Here is a 25070-nt window from a genome sequence, read left to right as displayed (position 1 = left end):
AAAGAATTAGGTACTTTTTCATCCGTTCTGATAGGCTGGAAAGTTACCCTTTACCGTGTCCAAACACGAAAAAGTTTAAAAATATCTTCATGGTTTGACGCTAAATAATAGATCACCTATCGTGACGTCTCTATTTCTACAGGTAAAGCAGAACATTCTGTCATCCCAGGTAGACCGCAATGCCGGTCTTCGTTTAAAGTTTATGTTGATGCTGTGACTATAGCGGATAACCGCAACCTAAATCGTAAAGCTTAGCTCTTTGGCATACTCTATGATGAAACACTTCCATAATTGCACTTTGTTGCCAAGTATGATTCAATAATAATAGGTAAATCTGTTAAATAACAATTCTATAAGTAGTTTGTAATTAAATGTAATGTATTTAAGTGCTTAGCTACTTGTCATTCGAATATTTTACGTCTTGGAGTAATTTTTTTCATGTAGTTTTATTATACATGTATACACTTTTAATACTCCTGTACTCTCGATGCATCCTCGTTTGTAAATTATTCAGGGTAGGTTTGAGGAAACCTATACGAAAATAATTTCATACCTTCTTGGTATTTTGCGATTTTACAACAAAACATGTTCAACCCAAACAGTCCAAAACCAGAATGTATTGGTATTAAATTAATATGTAAAGATATATTTGAACACATGTTAATTAATGTGTTCGTGTATTCATTTTGTTAACATTTTGAAGCATTTGGCTGATTCCTAATACAACGTGTTTGTCTTTTAGGAAAAGAAAACATTAGGAATTCACAATGCTGAGCTCATTCTTATAAATTTTGATTCGTCATGAACACTAGCTAAATTTTCTTCTGTTTAAATAAAACTTACTTTTGTCATTTCTAAATTTAATTGTTACTGACATAGTCCGTGATATCACATACATGTGTATCGCAAGTATTACCGACTACAAAACCTAATACATTTTACTATAAATATATGAACTTAATTAATTATTGGCTTTTTGAATTGTTTTAAATAATTTCTTGCTCAGCACTGTATGTGTTGTTAAACTACGGATGGTAAATACTAAACTTTATTTACATTTCAAAACGATTCAACAAATAAGTATAAATTTTAATAAGACAAACCAGTCTTTCAGAAATAAATAAAAACCAGTCCATCATCAATTGAACTAGGACGATTTAAAATAATGACGGAGCAGCTGATTGCTTTAGTGAATTAAAATCCAGCTTGAAAACCTTTTATAATGTTGTTGTAGCGCCATCCACATCATTATTTTACATTAGAGATGACAAGCGAGCAATTAATTCCCTTAGTTAAAACGGCGCTTAAATGTCTCTACGACGACTAACACGCTTAATTACTTAACCTTGCTGAAGTTTACCGTCATTATTTCATGATCAAGAACTGTTTTACAATATTTGACAAGGATTATGGTATGATAAAATTTTCCATACAAATTAATTGTTATACGACAATGCAGTGTAGTTTTAACAAAAACTTATATTAGCCTTTTAATTTCATTCTCTTCCTTTTTGTTAAAGCTTAGTGAAAAATAAACATAAAGATTTTTTAGTATTAAGTTGATTGTTATTTTACAGGGTGAATAAAAAGCCAAGACCCCCCCTCTAATATTTTTACAATTAAATATACAGAAATATCTTTTTAGTGGTCACACAATCTTTGCAGAAAGTTTCATTTTATGATTTTGACATTTTTTGAGTGAACCTCAAATAGGCTAAATGTAAACCCCCTTCAAGTGACACCTCATTTTGAAGTGTTCACAAAAACTTAAAGAATAATGAAAACTAGAGGTCTTTATCTCATTTATATCGACCTCTAGTTTTCACCATTCTTTTAGTTTTTGTAAACACTTCAAAATGAGTGTCACTTGAAGGGGATTTACGTTTAAAATATTTGAATTGCCCCCAAATCCCCCCTTTTGGGGGGACACTCAAAAATTTCAAAATCATAAAATGAAACTTCCTGCTAATATTGCACGACCACCAAAAGGATATCTCTGTATATTTACTTGGAAAAATATAGAGGGTGGGGGTCTTGACTTTTTATTCACCCTATATATTTAATCAGATTTAAAGTTTCTTTTAGAGATTTTTTAATATTAAATATGATTAAAATACCTTTAACCATTCAAAGTTTAGTAAACGATTGAAAGATTATCTAATTAACTTCTCATGTTACAGTGCCAGGAGTTTTTTTCAACCTGTTATAGAGGATGATAAGCTCAATTTGCTATTATAAATAGATGGTAAGCTTATTTGTATATATTATTTTGTAAGTGTAGCCTAAGATCAGTTGTACTTTTTTTCTAACTTGGCTAACGCAATTGTTTTTGTTAATTTTTAGCTGAATAATTCGAATGTCCATATAAAATCGAAAAATACACTTTTCTATCATTTTCTGTAAAACCCAACTCTTGTAAAAAATTTTAATTCTATAAAGATTTATACCAGTAAATTGATTTAATATCTTACAAATAAACCATTTGAGGGATTAAAATAAACCACTACAGCTAATCGTTTTATGGTCTTTACCTTAATGAGACATTTTAAGAGCATTAAAAGATTAACATTTCATGTAGTGTACTCGAATATTCCATCACCTCAAATCCTATTTAATTATTACTATAACCAAACTGTTGCAATTTACGTAGCATCTAAACAGGATTTACTAAACAGTTTAGTTAACTAGATTTCCTCCACTTAAGCAAGTTTAACAGTTAATTCATTTAGTCGCTTGATGCTGTAAAGCTAAGTATATTTAGAATAATAGAACTGGCTTGCTCTAAATACAAACTTGTATTTATCATCCAAACTTTTTTTTCGAATTGCAAGGTACAGTTGCAATAATAATCCCGAAAATACTGTTTGACGAGTATGAAAGGTTTCAGCTTTGTTCGTTGTTTTGAAAACATGATGTGGATTTTTACTAATCGTGGTTGACAGGCTATATTTTCTATTAAATTTATGACTAACCTTTATATTTTTGTTGTTAACATTTGTATTTTTAAAAGAACTACAGTAAATGGTTATAACGTTGTACGAAAAACACAAGAAATAATATTTCTTAACGACAACTTGTGCAGAACGCTTCCTGACACTTGCAACTAATATGCCTGCTTGCATACAAGGACCTGTATTTTGGCCACAAGATAACTTTTAAAACTTAGTAAAATAAAAAGATTCAACACTACAGTATGTGAGGTACCGAAAAATTAGGAAATCTTAGAACACAAACGAGTTTTTGGCTTACCTCAACATTGTATTAAATTAAAGTTTATAATGCTTAGTAGCCTATTTTTTGTTGTTGTGGAAACCCCTTTTATAAAAACCCGATTTTATTTTCAATAAATTTTGCATTTATTGTTTATTTTTGTCAGAGTTATTTGACCATTTATATTTGCGAAAATATATAAACGTGATTTATGGCTATTTACAATTATGAAATGTTTAATGTGTGTTAACTTTCGATTAAACATTAAGTATGAATTATTGGTCAAATCCGAGATCCATAGAGCATCTATTTTATTTCCATTCTATAGTTTATTTTTTTTTAATAACTTGCTGTGTAACCTATAACATAACTTTGATTGAAACAAACAGTTATCATTATTTATATTATGGATTTTTTTTTTAATTTCCTTTATTAACATAGCAATTAAGTAAAAGTAGTTATATTTTTCCATTTTGCTGTGTACTTTTTATTATTTTGTTAAATAATACAATACACATCGTATTATTTCAAAGCGATTTACAAATATTTAATTGCGTTTAAATCTAGTTCTTTGGTATGGAGAATGATAATCATTACGTTAGCGAAAATGCATATACTACAGATTAATTTTCTAAGAAAATGAATTACAAATTTCTCAAATCTTATATTTTATATTTTGAGCTGCTATAACATATTCTGCGATATATCGAAAAATAAAGTTTAATATTAATTATGCACACAACTCTTCTAAAAAGGTCTAGTGCTCATAAAAATATATTCTGTTCAATATCTGTTGTGAATTTTATAAATGCCATAAAAAATCAATACAAAAACATTAGAAACAACTGTAATTATTTTTCTGCAACAAATATTTGGTCGTAATTAAAGGCTTTTGACAGTCACACAGTCTAATGTAGACGATAGAAATGCAACTCGATGTACTCATTTCATTGTAACATTTAACATAAACAGGAAATCAATTAAGTGTCTAATTATCTGCAACGATCACTCCACATACCAAGCAATTTCTGCAAATTTTTAACGGGCACGTGACATTTTGTATTGGACATCCCATTTCTTGATTAAAGGGAAATTACACTTTAAAGTTTAATAAAAAAATTTAAAAAACGTCCCAAGGTAACTAAAGCACTTTCAATTTCTCACGATAGCTTATTTATGGATCAGTTTTTATTTTGGAAATTATTTATAGCTCAATTATCCTTAGAGAATGGCTCTGTAGCTACATAAAATTTTAATCAATTTCACATTTTCTAAATTTGTTTTTAAAATTAAATATTACACTATAAGCTGTGTCAATACCTATGGTTATCCATTTCTGTAACAATCCTTTTAGCGAAAATTTTCGGGATATGTTTACTGTAGTGTAAAATAATAACATTTCATTATCTCTGCTCGTGCTTCACAACGGGATGGGAATGCACCCTTCTCATCTTGTAGTGATAATAACACGGTTCTTTAAATTTACCGTAAACACTGTTGAAATACACCTCTCATTGATTATAGAAAGCAAATCTGAACTTTACCATACTACATGTTTTAACGGATACTCACCCCATTCTGTAAATAAAACGTGATTGGAATGTCTTTCATTGTAGACACAGAAAATAAAAATCCAGTAAATTTTTAGGATTTAAAAATTCAGTTAAATATTCAGTTAAGATGCTGATTTTGAAATTCAGTATACATTTAGCCAACAAAATGTTTGACGGTGAGATAGACATGAGCTTAATTTTCATATTGGATATGTTACTATGCCATTGAACAACTCTGCAGGTGATTTAACCCAAATGCCATGACAAAAGCTTAACTATTTTTTTAAGGCTGTGTTTGTCCATGGTTGTCATGTTGCCAACATACAAGTGGAAACGGCATTGCGGTCTTCCACAAACAAACAATGTGTTGATGTAACCAAAGTAATATTGACAGATAAAAATAAGCTTTAAGACTCTCAAAAATAAAATAATTTTATTTCCAACCCCAACGTCTTTTTTTATTAAATATGATTTTTCGTAAATAATATTAGTTTGTAATAGTTGATTTGGCAATTTAATGTACACTTTTTTATATCTTCTTAATGCATCACTACAAAAAAATTGATTATTATTTGTTTTTACATATAGTTTATTGTTTTTATTTTTAAAGATGTGTAGAGGGATAAATGTCTTTGTTCAGGTCACCATAAAGAAATTGGTGTTTTCATATAGTTCAGACGGAGCGGAAACGTTCATCAGATATATTGCAACACAACAACAATATTTTCTCCTTACATTGTATTTCTGGACGAGTAATATAATGTAAGGTGAAACTATTGTTTAATTTGATAATTTAAGTTAAAAATAAATTTTTTTATAACAAATATAGAATATTGACATAATAAAACAACGTAATTATAACTATTTCTAACGTAACTGTCTGGTAAAAATTATATCTTTTTATATTAGTTTGCATCATTTCTTGTAGGGAGTCCAGTTCGTTTTTGGTTCATGGAAAATACTCTATTAACCCTAAGTTACTCTAAAACAAAGTTGATGTACGGTAAATATTTTACGCTATACTACATTATTTTGACGAACTTCCCATGCAATGGTTTGGTCCAGAAAACAGGTGTTTGCCGCCAGCCTATTCAAATGGGGTTTCATTGCGTACTACTATACTGTAATGAGTTTTACCGGACACCAATCAGCTGATTATACTGTATTTGGGTGGCAATGAGTGGCTATAAATCTTTTAGAGGTTATGACCAGTGATTTTTGTCATTTACTTGGTGGTAATATACAGTGTGGTAGAAAAGTCCCGGAACGGTTAAATATTTTAAAATTTAATGCAGATAGAGCTACAATCCTTGGTACAACGTTACAGGGCATACAACTCTATTTTAACACATATTCAGTGATCCAATAACTCTTCAGGGGGACGGCCCACAAGGAGTCGGAAGAAAATCTTAAAAGGAAGCATATGTCGATATGCACATCAAATTAAAGGTATTTTTTTGTAAAATACAATGCCGCAAACCGTACTTCATAAGGTTGATTCTGCGCAAAATGGCAGATGTTTAAAGATTTCTTGAATCCGCCATTTTGAATCTTTGAACGACTGCCATTTTTTACTCAGGCATTCTTTTGAGCTTGAATTTACGGCATCGTAATCTACTAGTGAAGAGCTTTAATTTGATGTGCATATCGACCTATGCTTAATTAATTTAACAATTTTCTTCCGATTCCTAGGGCTGTGGGTGCAGGGGGCTGAGGAGTAAGCGTATAATAGCAATGTAAATTAAATGAATCTTTGAACAACTGTCATATGTGTTAAAATAGAGTTTTATGTCCTGTAACTTTGTACCAAGTATTGTAGCTCTATCTGCATTATATTTTAAAATATTTAACCGTTCCGGGACTTTTCTACACCCTGTATAAGGATTTGTACAGATTTAGTAGTACGGCGTAAACTATCGTACGCAACTCGTCCAAAATGTGTGTACCGGACTCGTATGGTAATCCCGTACTCGACTTCGTCTCACACGGGAACGACCGCACTCGTCCGGTAAACACTTATTTTCAGGACTAGTAACGTAATACACTATTTCATAAAATATTTTTAATATCAACCAGTAATGTAAAGTTCAACTAGAGATTTTAACTTGTTTGGAAGATAACAATGCAGATATTTTTAGTGAGATGTGTTTTTTACCCTTTTAGTATAAACTATAAAAACCATAATTAATACAACTAAATACTAATAGAACCCCAATATAAAAGAAAACACCTTATAGTCTTTGAATTTGAACTGTCCATAATATATCAATATGAATACGATTTACAATTAAATTTTCTATATAACCTATATTCATAAACTTTTGTAGTTGTTTGATTCTAACGATACCTCATGTATACGGTTGCAGATTACTTTTTTAAATGAACAATTACGTGATTAATATCGTCTTACAATAAATGCAATACTTATTAGTAGTCTATGTTAAATATTAGAAATAAGCTATTTGATTGATCCTCTCCATATTTTAAGAATCAATAAATACCTCTTGGGAGAATAATGTCTTGATTATTTAAAACCTTTAATTTATTATTCGTTTCATCGAGCTTAAAATAATAATTTAACGAAACAAATAGTTAATTTAAAAGTGTCATTGTCTTGTCTAGTAGGCACCATTCATGTTGAGGATAACGTGGTGCTTGAGATATAGCCCCGTATTGTTCCCTGAGTTTAGAAGATAACCTCTTTGTATGTAACCGGTCATCCACACAAATGATATTGACACTTGGCCTTTCATGCTTTTATCAAATCATATTTTGATATAAAATCATAATATAAAAACTGTCATTTGTAAAAACATTGGGACACAATATCATAGATTATCACTTTGAAAACTGTTGAGATTAAATATTTAAAAATTATTGCTATCAAACCAGTTATTTTTTACCGGTGGGAACCTTTTGTACTTTATTATAAGAGTTGAATTAGGTTATTTAATTCACCCTGGTTAATTCAATTTAAAATTACTGGCTCAAGTAAATTTTCCAAATTTATATTATATTCTTTATGACTCGCTTAATGTTGTTACTTAGCATGTAAATAGTCTCATACCTCCGTTAAAAGCATTAATTTTCATCAGTGCAGAGAGGCGAAAATTATTTTCTCTCGTTTAAATGACGTATAAGTAGTGAACTTCATTAACGTCCATGCTATTAACTTGTTACTTACCCTTAGTACACTACACTACTTATCACTACTTACACCACTACGCTACTTACCCTTACTTCTGTCAAATAATAATGTTGTTAAGGTTAATCTGCCCGTTCAAATTTGTTTATGGAGTACTAAAATGTACACAATAATTTTGGACCTTAGATTATTTGTAAATAGTGTTTAAGTAATAAAATTATGACTATTTTTTTTTTTTAACAGTTTATTCACAACGATGCAACGTAGTATGCATTCTTTTGGAAGATGAAAACTAAAATTAAAACTATTAGCCAAAGAAAAATTAATAAGTAGGTGTTAAGTTTAATAATTACTGTATTAATGTTTAAATCCCCTAACATTTTTGACTGTTTACATAAAATTGCAGGGTGTTTTGCAACTCCCTACCTACCTTTTAAGGTATTATGTTAAGGTACTTGTCAAATATAAATATCACATTTTAATTTTGATAAACCATTGAGTTGCACTTTTTTTAAACATCGATTTTTACTAGCAACAGATTTTGTACGCAAAATGTTAAAATTCTTCTCCACAACAACAAACACTATACCAGCCCCCCCCCTCCAAACCACCACAAATGTTGGCAGTAACACACCTTGATAGTTTATTACTACAGTGGAACCTCGATAACAAGACCCTCGATGACATGTCCATCTTGATGAAAATCTCAATTTCACCCCTAATATAATATTAATGCAAACCTTAATAAGAAGTCAATCAAGATAACAACTCCATGTGAGTCTAGTTTTGAGGTTCTACTGTAGATACCCTCTACCAATATTTTAAGTAGTAAACTGAAATTGGTAAAAAAAAAAAAAAATAAAAAGCGAACCATTAAAATTGCAGGTTTAATAAATAATTATTCATCGTTTAAGTTTTAAGATTTTTAAACACTACCTGGTAATGTCATGCAACATAAATAACTTGTCATATCATGTTTAGTCATGTATACAATAGGAATCGATGTTAAAACTATATACGTTTGAAAATATCTATTGTTACAATTAATTGTATGTAGATTAATATATTTTGAGGTGATTTCCCCAATAGTGTTGTAAAAATTAACTAAAATAAAGCAGAATTGTTTAAATGTTTTTAACATGAGGTGTTAACTGGACTTTTTATTTGCTGATTACAAGGAAATCACGCTTGAAAAGTTTTAAACGAGTTGTATGAAACGTCATGCAATTCAAACACTTTCCACACACCAGAATGACTTGTGTTATGCAGACTTTTAAGCAGGGGTTTATTTTATTTAGATTAAATGAATACCCCATGTTATCATAGTCATATAAGAAATGTAAAATACATTATGGTACTTCACTGTCTTGTGGTAAAACTAACATTGGTGACCTTGTGCTTCGAAACCCAGGAATATTACATTACAGCATGTTTATTCAAAAGTTAATTTTCATGAGTACACAAAAGATTATATAATGGGTTTTAGGTTAGTATTTTAATAGGAATGATATTTGTGCGCATTAAATAAAGAGCTGACTTTAAATAATTGGGATTCATTGCACTACAATTCAACTACCTTTCTTTTTACAACTGTTGTAAATAGTGTAATGACTTTCCACAGAAAAATTAAGATCATTAAAAATATACTATCTATCTATATAATACCTATATATATATATATATACCTATACCTATACATATCTCCATATTTTATAGTATATATAAAATATACTATACTATCTATACGAAAAGATGGGGAATAATATAAACAATCTACTACTAATCATCTTATATAACAAAGAATTTACCTTCAATAAGGCATAACTACAATTAATAGATAAACCATTACGCGTAGTGTAATATTTGTTAAAATATATTTACACTTATACTGTTGACTTACAAGACGGTAAATACATATAAAAGTTGGTAAGTGGTGATTGATTTCGATTGGACGCTCCAATCATCATCAGACCCAATAGGCGAAGGTCTGATGATGATTGTAGTGTCAAATCGAAATCGACCATCACTTACAAACTTGTATATGTATTTACCGCCTTGTAAGTCAACAGTATAAGTGTAAATATATTATTACATGTGTTATTAGACGTATATATTTTGCTTTTTCAGGTAATTTAATAACACGTACGATGCTGATCAAGAAGTTATTTATTTCTTAAACTAAGTACTATTCAGTTCTATAACTAAGAGCAAACTCGTACAATTAACGGGCCAACCAAACGGGATTTACTTATTAAACAATTTAGTTTATTTGATTTCGTTCCACTCAAAGCTAGCTCGACAACCGTTAATTTAGCCCTGGTAAATCTAAGTATAATCTAAATAAGAGACTTCGCTTACTGAAACAAAAATCAGGCATTTAATATCAAATACTGTTCCGGATTTTCAACAAATGATCAGGACAGTATCAAGCATAAACCAGCCTAATAATTTTTGACGTTTTAATGTTCTGACAGTGTTTGTTATATCGACTACACAAAGTGTTCTTTTACTTGTCTTTACTGTCAAATTTTGATTCATATTTAAATTTAATATTTCTTTGTGTACTGTGCATTTTTTTTTACTGCCCAATAAACTTTTTATAAAATTTTACGTAAAAGAGAAGTGCTATATCCAGGCTGCAACTTGTGGGAAACTAAACCACAATAAAAAACCAGCACCACCTCACGTTTGTAACCGATATGCTTGCTCCATTATTTTGCCCCGTCTCTTCTCTAAAAATAAAGCAAAACTAACTGTGGTATAAAGTATTCCACTGTACTTAATGGGTGAAACAAAACCACATGTTCGTAAACACAAAATAAATATTTTATTTATGGACCATCGTGAAAGTTGTATTTTTAGCTGTAATTGAATTTCTTTTAAATTTAAACAAACGAATATAATTCTATGCACCTATAAATATATCAAAACTATTACAACATTATTAGTTTTAAACAGATATTAATTTTAACGTTAAAAAAGAGTAAAACTCAATGCACACATTATGTTTAACATGCAACAAAATAAATGGAATCAATTAATTGGGACCCTCATTATTTGCAGCGATCAATCTAAATAAAGCAGCAAGCCAATGTTTGTTAGAAACGTGACATTTTACATTGAACGTTCCATTTCTTGATTATAGGTTAAAAAATCGTTTAAAGTTTGTCAAAATAGATATACGACACTCACGTTATTAAACTCTTTGACCTTCCCATATTAGCTTTTTCATCGCTCGCATTTTAGTCTTTTAATTTGAAACCAATAAATTTTAACATGATGGCACTGTAACCATAAAAAAAATTTTATGATTTTAATTTTTCTCTACTAAATTAAACCAAACAGTAATCCTTTCGAACCCAAGATAACCATAATGACTATACTAAAAGCTTTTAAATACTATTTAAAGTATATTTTTTGAAATTTGCCATAAAGATACGCAAAGTTTAGATTGTTCATTAGTTTATTATTTAGATTTAAATGTTTTATTTATCTAGTAAATTAATGTTTTTAAAACGGACTTTAGTTATCATGCTAATGGCCTAGCTTATTTCCAATTAGTACAGGATCCAAAAGTTTTTACAAAATCAATCTTATTATTCACGAGAGCAATATTATACATTCGCAAATCATCATATGTGAATTGCAGGTCTTAGGCTTAATAATCTAGCAGAGAGTTTTTTTTTTATTTCTACTAGATTATTTAATGGTGAGAAAAACACTTTGAAGATACTATCCGTGTTATGAAATCAGTCTGCTAATTATTTTTGTGTAATCAAGAATTTTAATATATCGTTTAATTTGTAAAGAATCAAATGATTAATATATAAAGGATTATTTTTTAATCATTTATGTACCCGTTCGACTTTTACTGATGTAATTATGCTTATTAGTATAATGTTTCATATACTTATGAATATCTTATATCTGGAGCAGCTTGTCGATAGTTCTTAGTACATATTAATACATTGACAGTTATATAAATGGATAGCAACTCTACAAACACTTTAATCAACATAGACTAACATTTATCCACTACTTTGAACCTTTTAAACTACGATCTAATAGATATTTTTATGGAGTAAGATTCAGTAGTAGTATTATTTTTAGTTGATAGCTTTCTAAATTAAGAGAATACCAGCTTTATGTTGAATTGAAAGTCTGTAGGTGTAATTTAAAGTAACACCACAAAACTAAATCTTACATTTTGGACTGTGGTTTTCCATGGTAGTCACGTTGCTAACATGAAAATAACTTACAACGGCATTGCAGTCTACTATTTAGTTAAATAATGTTCTGATGTAGCCATGGATAGTAATATAGACTGATTACGATAGGCTGTACAATAATCAATATTGCATTTACATATATTTATTTGTTTTACCATACGAATAGTTTAACATTTATTTTCCTTTTACAACTTTTAGACATCCATTTATTGTTCTTAGTTAATAGTTGTTATATTTTGTGATTATAGCCTATCCGGTAAGCTATTTCTACAGCAAGATGGACGATGACTATATTCATGATTATTTCTTTGCATATCAATACGTGTTTTTAACATTTTAATGCTACTTTGCAAGTGGGTGTCCATATTGCTTGTAACCATATAATGAAATATAAAATAAATAAACTCATTGCAAATTTAAATGTAAAATGTGTTCAATTCTACTAGAATACATTTGAGGTAAACTAACAACTTTATTCATAATATGTTTTTGTAAAATGAAAATCGTGAACTCTGCCCTATTCAAGCTCAGGAAGTTATGTTTCAGATACAGCCACGTATTGTTTCCTGACTTTAGTAGATAGGCCTAACGTCCTTGTATGTGACCGGTCATCCACAAAGATGATATTGACATTTGACCTTTCAAACTCCCATCATGTCACACAGGCCCTACTGATATGACTCATAACTCATAACTCATAACTCATTTATTTAACCAAAATAACGGATACAAAATTTGCATTGGTCATGTCAAATGTAAATTAATATACACAAACTATCATTTTTAATTTTTTGAACCAATTTATCAAAGGTTAGGACTGAATGGATGTAGGTATTAGGTATTTATATAATTTGTTTATCCATCACAAACTAAATTATAAACAATTTGAATCGTTTATGCTTTAAAAAAAATTAAACGAAGCTATAATTATAATGAAACTTGCTACAACATCAAACTATACATCAAGACTGTAAAGTGCATCTGTGAACTCTGAGTGTAGTTACTTTACATTAACATTCCTCAAATATTATTTTACTCTCTTATTTGGCTTATTATGTAATTTTTACGAAACATCATTCTATTTTTGACGGTAAAATTACATAATGGAAAAAACCAACCCAATAGCCCCATTTTAGATGAGTAATTTTGAATAATTAATTTAATTTGACCAGGAAAAATCACAAAACTTGTGTGACAAAGGATGGGTGGTTTCTAATTTTAAATATATATTGCTGAAAATTCTAAATATAATATTTTGATCATAGTTTGATACATATTTTTTGTATCCTAAACTTTTGTGTTCATAGAATGTTTATAAGGAATAGGAAAGATAGAAGCTTTACAAATCTTAAGAAATAACAACAATTTGTGAAATTTAAATAGGTTTTTAAACACTATGGCTTTTACTAATAACACAAAATATTTTTTATTAGCCTAGAATTAAAATGTATGGTCATATGCAAGGTTTTTGTAACTAAAATGTATAAAATAAATTATATTATACGAGATATTGAAAATTACCAAAATAAATTGTCATAAATAAAATTAAAAAAAATATATGTTTTATTAGCAACATAATAAATCATAGTTTTTGTTTGGATGACTGAAAAAGCTCAGTTCGATGAGTTTTTCATTGAGAGAAGTTTTTTTATAGAAGAAGATCAAAATCCAACACTTCATCCCAATTAAACTATAGAATTCATTTTATTTATAACTAAACTTCTTATGTTTAACAAACATAACAAATGAAAACGCTTACTAACGAATGCGCAAAATTATACGATTACTAGATAGCTTATTTTCTATGAATAGGTATATTAACATTGATGCAATAATGATGTACACTAAATAATAAGCATTTATGAATTGTGATGGTTTTATTTACATGATTTTGTTTACTACTTTTATACAAACTATACTCTAAAAGAGGTTATCGTATTTTTTTAGGTTGCATTATATTATGTACACATTATTTATACGTCTTTCCATTTAGTGTGCTTACTGTATCAAACATAAATACCTTTTCAATGTAATATATAAATATGAAGAATGATTTAACATAAAAATTGTTTATCGTTTAATAAAATTTTTATTTAGTAACCATTTACAGATTTTCTTCAATTTGGCAAATTGTTAAAAGATATACATATGTATACAGTAAAACTGATAAAAACTATTTAACTTTACATTAAACATAATTTGTTATATATATTTACGACTATTTTAGCTAATAAAAATATGTTTGTGAATTAATAACTGCAAAAAAATGCCATAAAATTGCCAATATAAAAAAATTTAGAAATTAGATAATAAAAACATTAAAACGAACGTTATTGATAACATTTACAAGGAATTGCACAAAATTAATAATCCTTATTTAGTTATGGAGTGTTAAAAATAAGCGTGAATTAAATTTAACTGTGGCATTATTCCGTAATATTAGAATTATTGCTAGCCAGATAGAAAAAAATAATTGATTCTGCAAAAGATGTAATTGGTTTCATGAAATATTTTGATTTATATCATGTCTTATTTTCTTATCACGTCTTTTTCATGACTTATTCTTTTAGGCATATTGCTCAAAAAAAAATATTGTTACCAAACAAAACATACCCTCTCCATGTTAAAGCACGAGTAAGAAAATGTGAACTAAAGTCTAAAACTAAATGTACTACAAGATGATTTCGCAGGTCCATCCCCAACACTTGAACAATGGACAAGGGTAGTTGAATTGGAAATGCCGCATTGAGGTGGTCTTCATTGTAAACTGCTTACAACTCTAGCAGCTGTGTCGAAATACCTAATCATCAATGCTGAATTATATAATTACCAAATTGTCAATACACTTTACAATTTATAACCGAATTTAATAAACCGTGATTACAATAAAATTTATAAAAATATTTCACGTTAAACAGTAGTGTATGTGTCGAAAATTAGAAAAAAAATACTTGGAAAAATGATTCAAACATTTTAGTTATTGATTAAATGAATAAGGTTATTGTATTCTTTTTCAAAAAAATATGTATTTTACTATTTATAAAAATAAAGCAGTTTGGATCAATTATATGATTTAAAATACACATTATTAAGGCTTAAAATACAAAAACAATTAACACAATTTCAAACATTTAAGCAATAGGTCTATTCGTTTTTCATAAAACAATTCATTATTTCCATTTGACATCAATTGTCACAAACTAGGCCTTTTAAAATGTAGTACATAATTGTGTTTAATCAGTTTTCAAACCCATCCACATGAATCCCCCCAAGCTTTTCACACTTTCCACTTTACACACTCACTAGCTTAGGAACAGTTCTAAGCTGTTATTCATTTCAATTTCCACCTTACAGTATGGTATCTTACCCACATACTTTTGTCTTGATTATGTTGTTTCTAACAGAATAATATGTTCCTTACGATCTTATGCTTTTAGCTCTCTGACTAAGTCTGGTTTGATTTAAGAACAATGTATCCTTATTTAAAGTAAGTTAACAGCATAATGATTATTCTTACATTATTGATTAATATTTCAGGATCCAAGTTAATAAAACGGATGCGTTAAGCTAAACATACAACTGTCTATTAAGATACCTTTAAGAGAAGTCTAATATAGACTACCTAATAGAATATTGCATATAATGGCTAAGGTACTCTCTTTGGAAAAACAATGTTTTCTACAAACTGTTTTAATTGTTCACAAGACAGTCTTCTAATTTGCCTCCCTATTTGAAAAAGAATCTTACGCCTCGAACATCAGTTAGGGAACGCTGTACTAGGCAGGCCGGCCTGCTTGAAATGCCGAGAGTGCGGCGTGAGACAGGTAAAAAGGGGTTCTCATACTTTGGACCCCAGACATACAATACCCTCCCAAGAAATATGAAAATCATGTCATGTAATTCATTTAATTCCAATTTAAAGCTAGTTTGGATTCACCTACTGTTTGGAATTATTTTGTACTTGTAAACTGTTTGTGACTTGAGTTGTCTTGAAAACCAGTTTTGGCTGAAGACTGCTTTAAATAAAGGCATTTTATTATTATTAATACGCAAAACTGTATAATCAATTTATTCTCTTCATATGCCGCAATATAAAAATAATCTATCACTGGAAAGTTATTATTTATACAAAATATTTTGCAGAAGACTTGGAGGAGAATAATTTTTTTAGTAGAGGTTTATATCCTTTTGCAAAATACTTCTTATTTATAAACGAGGAGGCAACGTTTGTTGGAGATTCATCAAAATAGTTTTCAAATAATCGTAGATCATGTCCTAATTCAAAACAATTTAATTCTGATGGAAATTAATGCCAAACACAGTACGGACAGTGAGTTTGCCCGCATTTTCACGTTCAAAGGACGAATTTACGAAGTGGTAATTCTACTTTGTGAAACCCCATTTTTTACAATTACCTCTATTCCAACGTGTTAACTGATCAGGTTTTGTAGCAATTTATTTTAAGTTGATGAACCAGAATTCTTTTAATACATTATTATTGATTTTTTGTACTTTTGGGAACATGGCATTGTTGTATAATGTTAATAAAACTCTAAAAAACTATCACGATGCATAACTTTGTTTTATATGTTCCTTAATTTTTTTTTGAGATCATAGATATTTCCACATCAACAATCTTCAATTCAAAATACTCCACAGTAAATCTGCAGACTAAGCAAATTTAAATATATCTGGCTGGATCACAACTAAAATATTTCCATAAACAAGACATATTTATTCTCATTAAACTAACATTAGATTTATCAATAAGTCTGCTACATAGAAGGTAAACATTTTTTACCGAATGTTAATAGTATACCCTATAAAGGAAAATAAATTAACTTGCCAAATGTAATCAACAGTTTTTGGAATTTTCTTTGTTAACACTTTAATATAAATACATATTTGTTTTTATTAAGGTAATAGGACGTCTCCATGTTGTAAGGGAAAAATTAAAACCCATTTTTTAAAATTTCAAAACCCTTTAATACTCCGTTCCCATTACCTGCTTGTCTTGCTGGTTCGTGAACTCTTTCAAGTTTATTCCTCCCCTCACCTTCAAGCCAAATTTTAAATTGATCACGAGTCTTACCGTGCCACCTACAGTAATAACTACTTCTTTATATTGAAATTCGCTAACACAGATCATCTTATCAGAGCGTAAAAATCTAGTTTTTAAAGAAATCTTATGTTATGGTTCAAAATTGAGTTTCAGCCTAGAAACGTGCAGATGTTTTACTAAAAGTAAAATGGTTTCCGATTAAAATACAGACTGAGGATGGAATAATATTTATTTTAATATTTAATATATTTTTTAGCCTGTAACGAGGATGTTTTAGAACTTTAAAGTAGTAGCAGAAGAAAGCAATGAAATGGATTCTAGGAAAACAGGAGGATTTATGGGTAGTTGAAGTGAGTATTCTTTCTAATTAATTTAAATTTCGTACTATTAAAAACATAACAATGTTCGCAAAAGCTGACATACATTTATTTGTAAATGTGTACTACTTTTAATTTTCTCGTGAGTAAATTAAGCTTATTGTCTTATATTCATAATGTTTCAATAACGTTAAATTACACTGTACTAACCAAACAATAAGTGGACTGATTATAATATATTTATAATATATGCCTGACAAAATATTTAATGTTTTAAGATAAACATTAATAGTTCAAATAAGCAACTAGTTGTAGTTTATTTTAGACTTTATTAGAGCACTAAACAAAGTGGACGGATTTTATTTGAAAGTATAACATAGTGTTGGGAAATTTTTATTTGTTAGTCACATATATTTTTAGGTGTATCGTTCAAAGGTTGATAATAAAATTATAACACTAAGGTAAAATGGAAATCATTTTTGCAAAGTATAAAATAAGACAAAATGTCAGCTTGTGAAATTGTAGCTCGTGAATTTCACCCAGTCATAGTAAATGATTTACCAAGAACTACAAAGTTGAGTTAACCAACTATTCTCTCTAACTTCTCTACGCTGAAGTTTGTTAGTTGGTAATTTCCATTTAGCACGACGAGGTAAACTAGAACAAAAACATCAATTACATTCGGTTATGTTTAAATTTATATGCTTCTTAATGCAAAATAAAATGTTAACATGATGTATACCTGGAAAGATTTTTTTACGTACCTAAGGTCAAAAGAGTGAACAAAACACTGTATTGTAGGTGAAAATTATTTATACAACATAAATTAATAGAAATGCAGTCCTTCAAATAAATGCCAATTGATGTCCAAAGATGGGTTTAATGGAACAATAAAGTAAATATCGGAATATTTATGCATTCACTTGAAAATTTCCAAGATTCAACATAGTATTTTAAAGCTCTAGAGTAAGCAAATGGTGTAAACGTAAGCAGTTAACGTACGACAAGACGATTTGGCAGGTCCATCTCCAGCACTTGAACAAGGGTCGTTGGATTGGAAATACCGCATTGGGGTTGTTTTCACTGTAAGTCCACTCCCTATTCTATCAGTTTGGACCATATGTGTTTGGATATTTTGTTCATGTACTTATTATAACTTACTAACTTAAGCTATAATTACTACAAAACTCTCAATAAATAATGAATATTTATACAAGTAATTGAAATTTCAATAAATTGATAGTAAATCTAAATTAATAATGAAATATAAAATAACAACATCGGAATAAGTAAATGCGCATACCGACTAAAATATATTTAAACTGATCCTACTGATTTAACGATAATTTTAACAATTTGTCCTAACAAGATATTTTTAACCCAGAAAAGGTAGTTACATAAACAGTGAGGGGAGAAAATTACAACTTAAATCAGGAAAAGAACGTGATCAAGATAGTTATTAGCTTCTCAAGAATGTGGAACAAAGTAAGAAAAACGCAGAGTCAGCGAAATTAGTTGTAACTGCATCGGTGCAACACACCACTAGGGTCTATTATTACCCTGCTTAGGGGGTTTGACAGTAAATTGCTTCAATGACATAAATAGTGAACGCCTTATAAAGTAAAAAAAAAAATAATTTCTAAGCTAACAAAATATCCAATGCTATATCTGTATTCATAGATTTTCATTTTTATGGAGTTTTTGGGTCTGTTTGATGGGAATATTTTACGCATAAGCCGTTATTTTAGCCAATAAAGTCTTTGATCCGTTAACCCTTTAGTCACTTGGTTAATCCATTGTATATGTTGTCTTTGTTCTTGTTCATCATCATGCACATGATTACACCGTTAAAGCGTTGTTTAGTGCTAATAAATATGTTTAATGATCTGATAGATTGATTAATTTATATTTTGAGTTATTTCTATTACATAGTTTTCAATAAATAAAAAACTTAATAAATAATCTTTTATAGTTAGCTATGGTTTAAATTATGCTATATAGATAGTTCAGTCCAAAAACATAAATTATTAATACAGATCTAATTTAAAAAAAATTACAGTATAACAACATTGCCCAAAACTTTTCATTCAAACTTTAAATGACAAATATAATTAGAAAACATACTTCCTCGAAAGGAAAACAATTTCCTAATTCCAAGAAGAAAGAGAACTTGTTTAAACGCTACATTTATTGGCCGAAGATAGTCGGAAATCACTTTTTCAAGCTTCAAAGCTTGTACATAATATGTAACTACCCACGACTCATTAAAACACTTTTGCTACCGGACTTAAATTGTTAATGAAAACATATTCAGTTTAAATATATATTTTGCAAAAAACAAAGAAGGCTTTTGTTGTAACCCTGTATATATGGCATTTTTTATCTTATTTTGGCACCTTATCATACAATATGCCTCCCACAGTGGATTAACATTAGCTAAAATAATTAATTGTGCTCGGTGATAACCCATATGGCACAGCTACTTAAATTTGCAGAGAGAACAGCTAAAATTGCATGGTTTTCAATGACAGTGTTAAACTAGTTTTTTTTTTTTAATTTTAGTTTTCTCTCCTCATGCTTTAGATATAGGCACGTATTGTTCCCTGAGTTTAGGAGATAACCTCTTTGTATGTAACCGGTCATCCACACAGATGATATTGACACTTTACCTTTCATGCTTTTATCTAATCATATTTTGATATTTAAATCATATTATAAAAACTGTCATTTGTAAAAACATTGGAACACAATAATATAGACTATCGCTTTGAAAACTGTTGAGATTAATTATTTATAAATTGCTGCTATCAAACCAGTTATTTTTTTACCGGGGGGAACTTCATAATCCCTTATAAAAGATCTCAAATATGTTATTGTATTTACCCATGTCAGTTAAAAACATAATTAATCCATCAATGCAATTTTCCCCATGCATAGTTATTAGTTTACGAGTTGCATAATTTTGTTACTTAGCGTGTAAATAGTCTCATACCTCCGTTAAAAGCATTAATTTGCATCAGTTCAGAGAGGCGAAAATTATTTCCTCTCGTTTAAATGAGATATAAGTAGTGAACTTCGTTAACGTCCATGCTATTAACTTGTTACTTACCCTTAGTACACTACACTACTTACCACTACTTACACTACTACGCTACTTACCCTTACTTCTGTCAAATAATAACGTTGTTAAGGTTAATCTGCCCATTCAAATTTTTTTACGGAGTACTAAAATGTACACAATAATTTTGGACCTTAGATTATTTTTTAAATAATGTTTAAGTAATAAAATTATGACTATTTTTTTATATTTTAAACAGTTTATTAACAACAATGCAACGTAGTATGCATTCTTTTGAAAGATGAAAACTAAAATTAAAACTATTAGCCAATGAAAAATTAATAAGTAGGTGTTTAGTTTAATAATTACTCTGTTTATGTGTAAATCCCCTGACATTTTTTGACTGTTTACATAAAATTGCAGGGTGTTTTACAACTCCCTACCTACCTTTTAAGGTATTATATCAAGGTACTTATCAAATATAAACATCACATTTTAATTTTCATAAACCAATGAACTGCGCTTTTTTTTAAACGTCGATTTTTACTAGCAACAGATTTTTTACCAACGAAGTATGAAGTATACAGAAATGTTGGCAGGAACACACCTCGATAACAAGACCCTCAATGACGTGTCAAACTTGATGACAAATGTCATTTTCAAATCCTCTAGTGTTTATTTCCCTCCTAATCTAATGTTATTGCAAACCTTGATAATAAGTCAATCAAGATAACAATATAATATTATATTGTCGTATTTAATAATATTCATGTGAGTCTAGTGTTGAGATTCTACTGTAAATACCCTACTACACTCCTTAAGTAGTAAACTAAAATTGAGTAAACATTCATGAAAATGAATGTGACCCATTAAAACTGAAGGTTTAATAAATAATTACACATTGTTTAAGTTTTAAGATTTTTAAATACCACCTGGGAATGTCATGTTACATAAATAACTTCTCATATTATGTTTCGTCATGTATAAATTGCTAATAGATGTTAAAACCTATATAAGTTTGAAAATACCCAACGTTACAATAATTGTATGTCATTTAAAACATTTCGAGGTCCAAAAATGTTCCAAAAATTGTGTAAACATTGACTAAATTAAAGGAGAATTGTTCAAATGTTTAACATGAGGTGTTAACTGGACTTTCTATTTGCTGATTACAAGGAAATCACGCTTGAAAAGTTCAAAACGAGTTGTATGAAACGTCATGCAATCCAAACACTTTCCACACACCTGAATGACTTGTTTTATGCAGACTTTTAAACAGGGGCTTATTTTATTTAGATTTAATGATTCCCCATGTTATCATAGTCGTATAAGAAATGGAAATTCCATGTTGGTACTTCACTTTCTAGTGGTAAAATTAACATTGGTGACCTTGTGGTTCGGAACCTAGGAATATTACATAACAGCATGTTTATTCAAAAGTCAATTTTCAAGAGTACACAAAAGAATATATAATGGGTTTTAGGATAGTATTCTAATTGGAATGATATGTGTGCGCATTAAATAAAGAGCTGCCTTAAAATAATTGGGTTTCATTGCACTACAATTCAATTTCTTTTCTTTTTACAATTGTTGTAAAAAGTGTATTGACTTTCCACAGAAAAATGAAGATCATTAAAAATATACTATCTTTTTAATGATTCAACGAAAAGATGGTGAATAATATAAACAATCTACTACTAATCATCTTATATAACAAAGAATTTACCTTTAATAAAGCATAACTACAATTAATAGGTAATCATTACGCGTAGTGTAGTATTTGTTAAAATATATTTACACTTATAATGTTGACCTACAAGGTAAATACATATAAAAGTTTGTAAGTGATGATCGATTTCGATTGGACACTCCAATCATCATCAGACCCAATAGGGTAAGGTCTGATGACGATTGGAGTGTCAAATCGAAATCGATCACCACTTACAAACTTTTTTGTGTATTTACCGCCTCGTAAGTCAACAGTATAAGTGTAAATATATTATTACATGTGTTATTAGACGTATATATTTTTGCTTTTTTCGGGTAATTTAATAACACGTACGATGCTAATCAAGTAATACAATTCAGTTCTATAACTAAGAGCAAACTCGTACAATTAACGGGACAACCAAACGGGATTTACGTATTAAACAATTTAGTTTATTTGATTTCGTTCCACTCAAAGCTAGCTCGACAGACAGAATTAACCCTGGTAAAGCTAAGTATAATCTAAACAAGATACTTTGCTAACTGACACTACAATCTTCTATTTAAAATCAAATATTGTTCCGGGTTTCCATCAATGATCAGGACAGTTTAAAGTATATACCAGACTAATACTTTTTGACGTTTTAATGTTCTGACAGTGTTTGTTATATCGACTACACAAAGTGTTCTTTTACTACTTGTCTTTACTGTCAAGTTTTGGTTCATATTTAAATTTACGATTTCTTTGTGTACTGTGCATTCTTCAAACAACTGCCCAATAAACTTTTTATAAAATTTTACGTAAAAGAGAAGTGTTATATTTATCCAAGCTGCGGCTTGTGGGAAACTAAACTACAATAAAAAACCCACACTACCTCACGTTTGTAACCGATATGCTTGCTCCATTATTTTGCCCCGTATCTTCTCTAACAATAAAGCAAAACTAACTGTGGTATAAAGTATTCCACTGTACTTAATGGGTGAAACTAAACCATTAAGAAATCGCACACACAGAAAATTTTTTTTATTTATTGACCATCGTTAAAGTTGTATTTTTAGCTGTAATTGGATTTTCTTCAAATTTTAACTAGCAAATACAATTAATTGTATGCAGCTATAAATATATCAAAACTGTTACTACAGTAAAGAACTAAACGGTTGCAAAAACCAGCGCTCAACGACCTATTTATTTAGTGTATTAATAGTCCTTAACTTAATAGCTAAGGATTTTTTTTGGCTATTTTTTACGTTAAAATTAATATTTTAACGATAAAAAGAATAAAACTTAATGCACTTATTATGTTTAACATGTAACAAAATAAATTAAATCAATTGGGACCCTCATTAACTGCAGCGATCAATCTAAATAAAGCAGCAAGCCAATGTTTGTAAGAAACGTGACATTTTACATTGAACGTTCCATTTCTTGATTAAAGGTAAAAAATCGTTTAACGTTTGTCAAAATAGATATCTGACACTCACGTTATTAAACTCTTTGACCTTCCCACACAAGCTTGTTCATCGCTCACAGTTTAGTCTTTTAATTTGAAACCAATTAATTTTAACATGATGGCACTGTAACCATAAAAAAGTAAATTAAATGATTTTAATGTTTTTCTACTAAATTAAACCAAACAGTAATCATTTCTAACCCAAGATTATACCATAATGACTATACTGAAAGCTTTAAATGCTATTTCAAGTATATTTTATTTTGAAATTTTCCATAAAGATATGCTAAGTTTAGTTTGTTCATTAGGTTTATTATTTAGAGTTAAAATGTTTTATTTATCTAGTAAATCAATGTTATTTGAAACGGACTTTAGTTATCATGCTAATGGTCTAGCTTATTTCCAATTAGTACATGATCCAAAAGGTTTTACAAAATCAATCTTATTATTCACGAGAGCAATATTATACATTCGCAAATCATCATAGGCGAAGTGCAGGTTTTAGGTTTAATAATTTAGCAGAGAGTTTTTTTTTCTAGCTACTAGATTATTGATGGTGAGAAAAACACTTTGAATAAACTATCCGTGTTATAAAATAAGTCAGGTAATTATTTTTGTGTAATCAAGAATTTTAATACATCGTTTAATTTGTAAAGAATCAAATGATTAATCTATAAACGATAATCTTTTAATCATTTATATACCCGTTCGACTATTACTGATATAATTATGTTTATTAGTATAATGTTTCATATACTTATGGATATATTATATCTGAAGCAGCATGTCGATAGTTCTTAGTGCATATTAATACATTAACAGTTATATAAATGGGTAGCAACTCTACAAACACTTTAATCAACATAGACTAACATTTATCCACCACATTCAACCTTTTAAACTACGATCTAATAGATATTTTATGGAGTAAGATTCTGTAGTAGTATTTTTTTTTAGTCGATAGATTTCTAAATTAAGAGAATATAATCTTTATGTTGAATTGAGAGTCTGTATGTGTAATTTAAAGTAACACCACAAAACTAAATCTTACATTTTAGACTGTGATTGTCCATGGTAGTCACGTTGCTAACATGAAAATAACTTACATCAGCATTGCAGTCTACTAGAAATGAAAAAAATGTTCTGATGTAACCATAATAATATAGACGGAACACTATAGGCTGTACGATAATCATTATTGAATTTCTAGTCTTTTGGTTTTATACCATACAAATAGTTTAACATTTCTTTTCCTTTAACAACTGTTAGACATCCTACCAATGTTTATTGTTCTTAATTGGTAGTTATTATATTGTGAGGTTATATCCGATAAGCTAT

This window comes from Macrosteles quadrilineatus, unplaced genomic scaffold (assembly GCF_028750875.1).
Source record: "Macrosteles quadrilineatus isolate MER2022 unplaced genomic scaffold, UCM_ALF_1.0 Scaffold_1__1_contigs__length_201487025, whole genome shotgun sequence".
NCBI lineage: Eukaryota > Metazoa > Arthropoda > Insecta > Hemiptera > Cicadellidae > Macrosteles > Macrosteles quadrilineatus.
Note: the sequence above shows the minus strand (reverse complement) of the source record.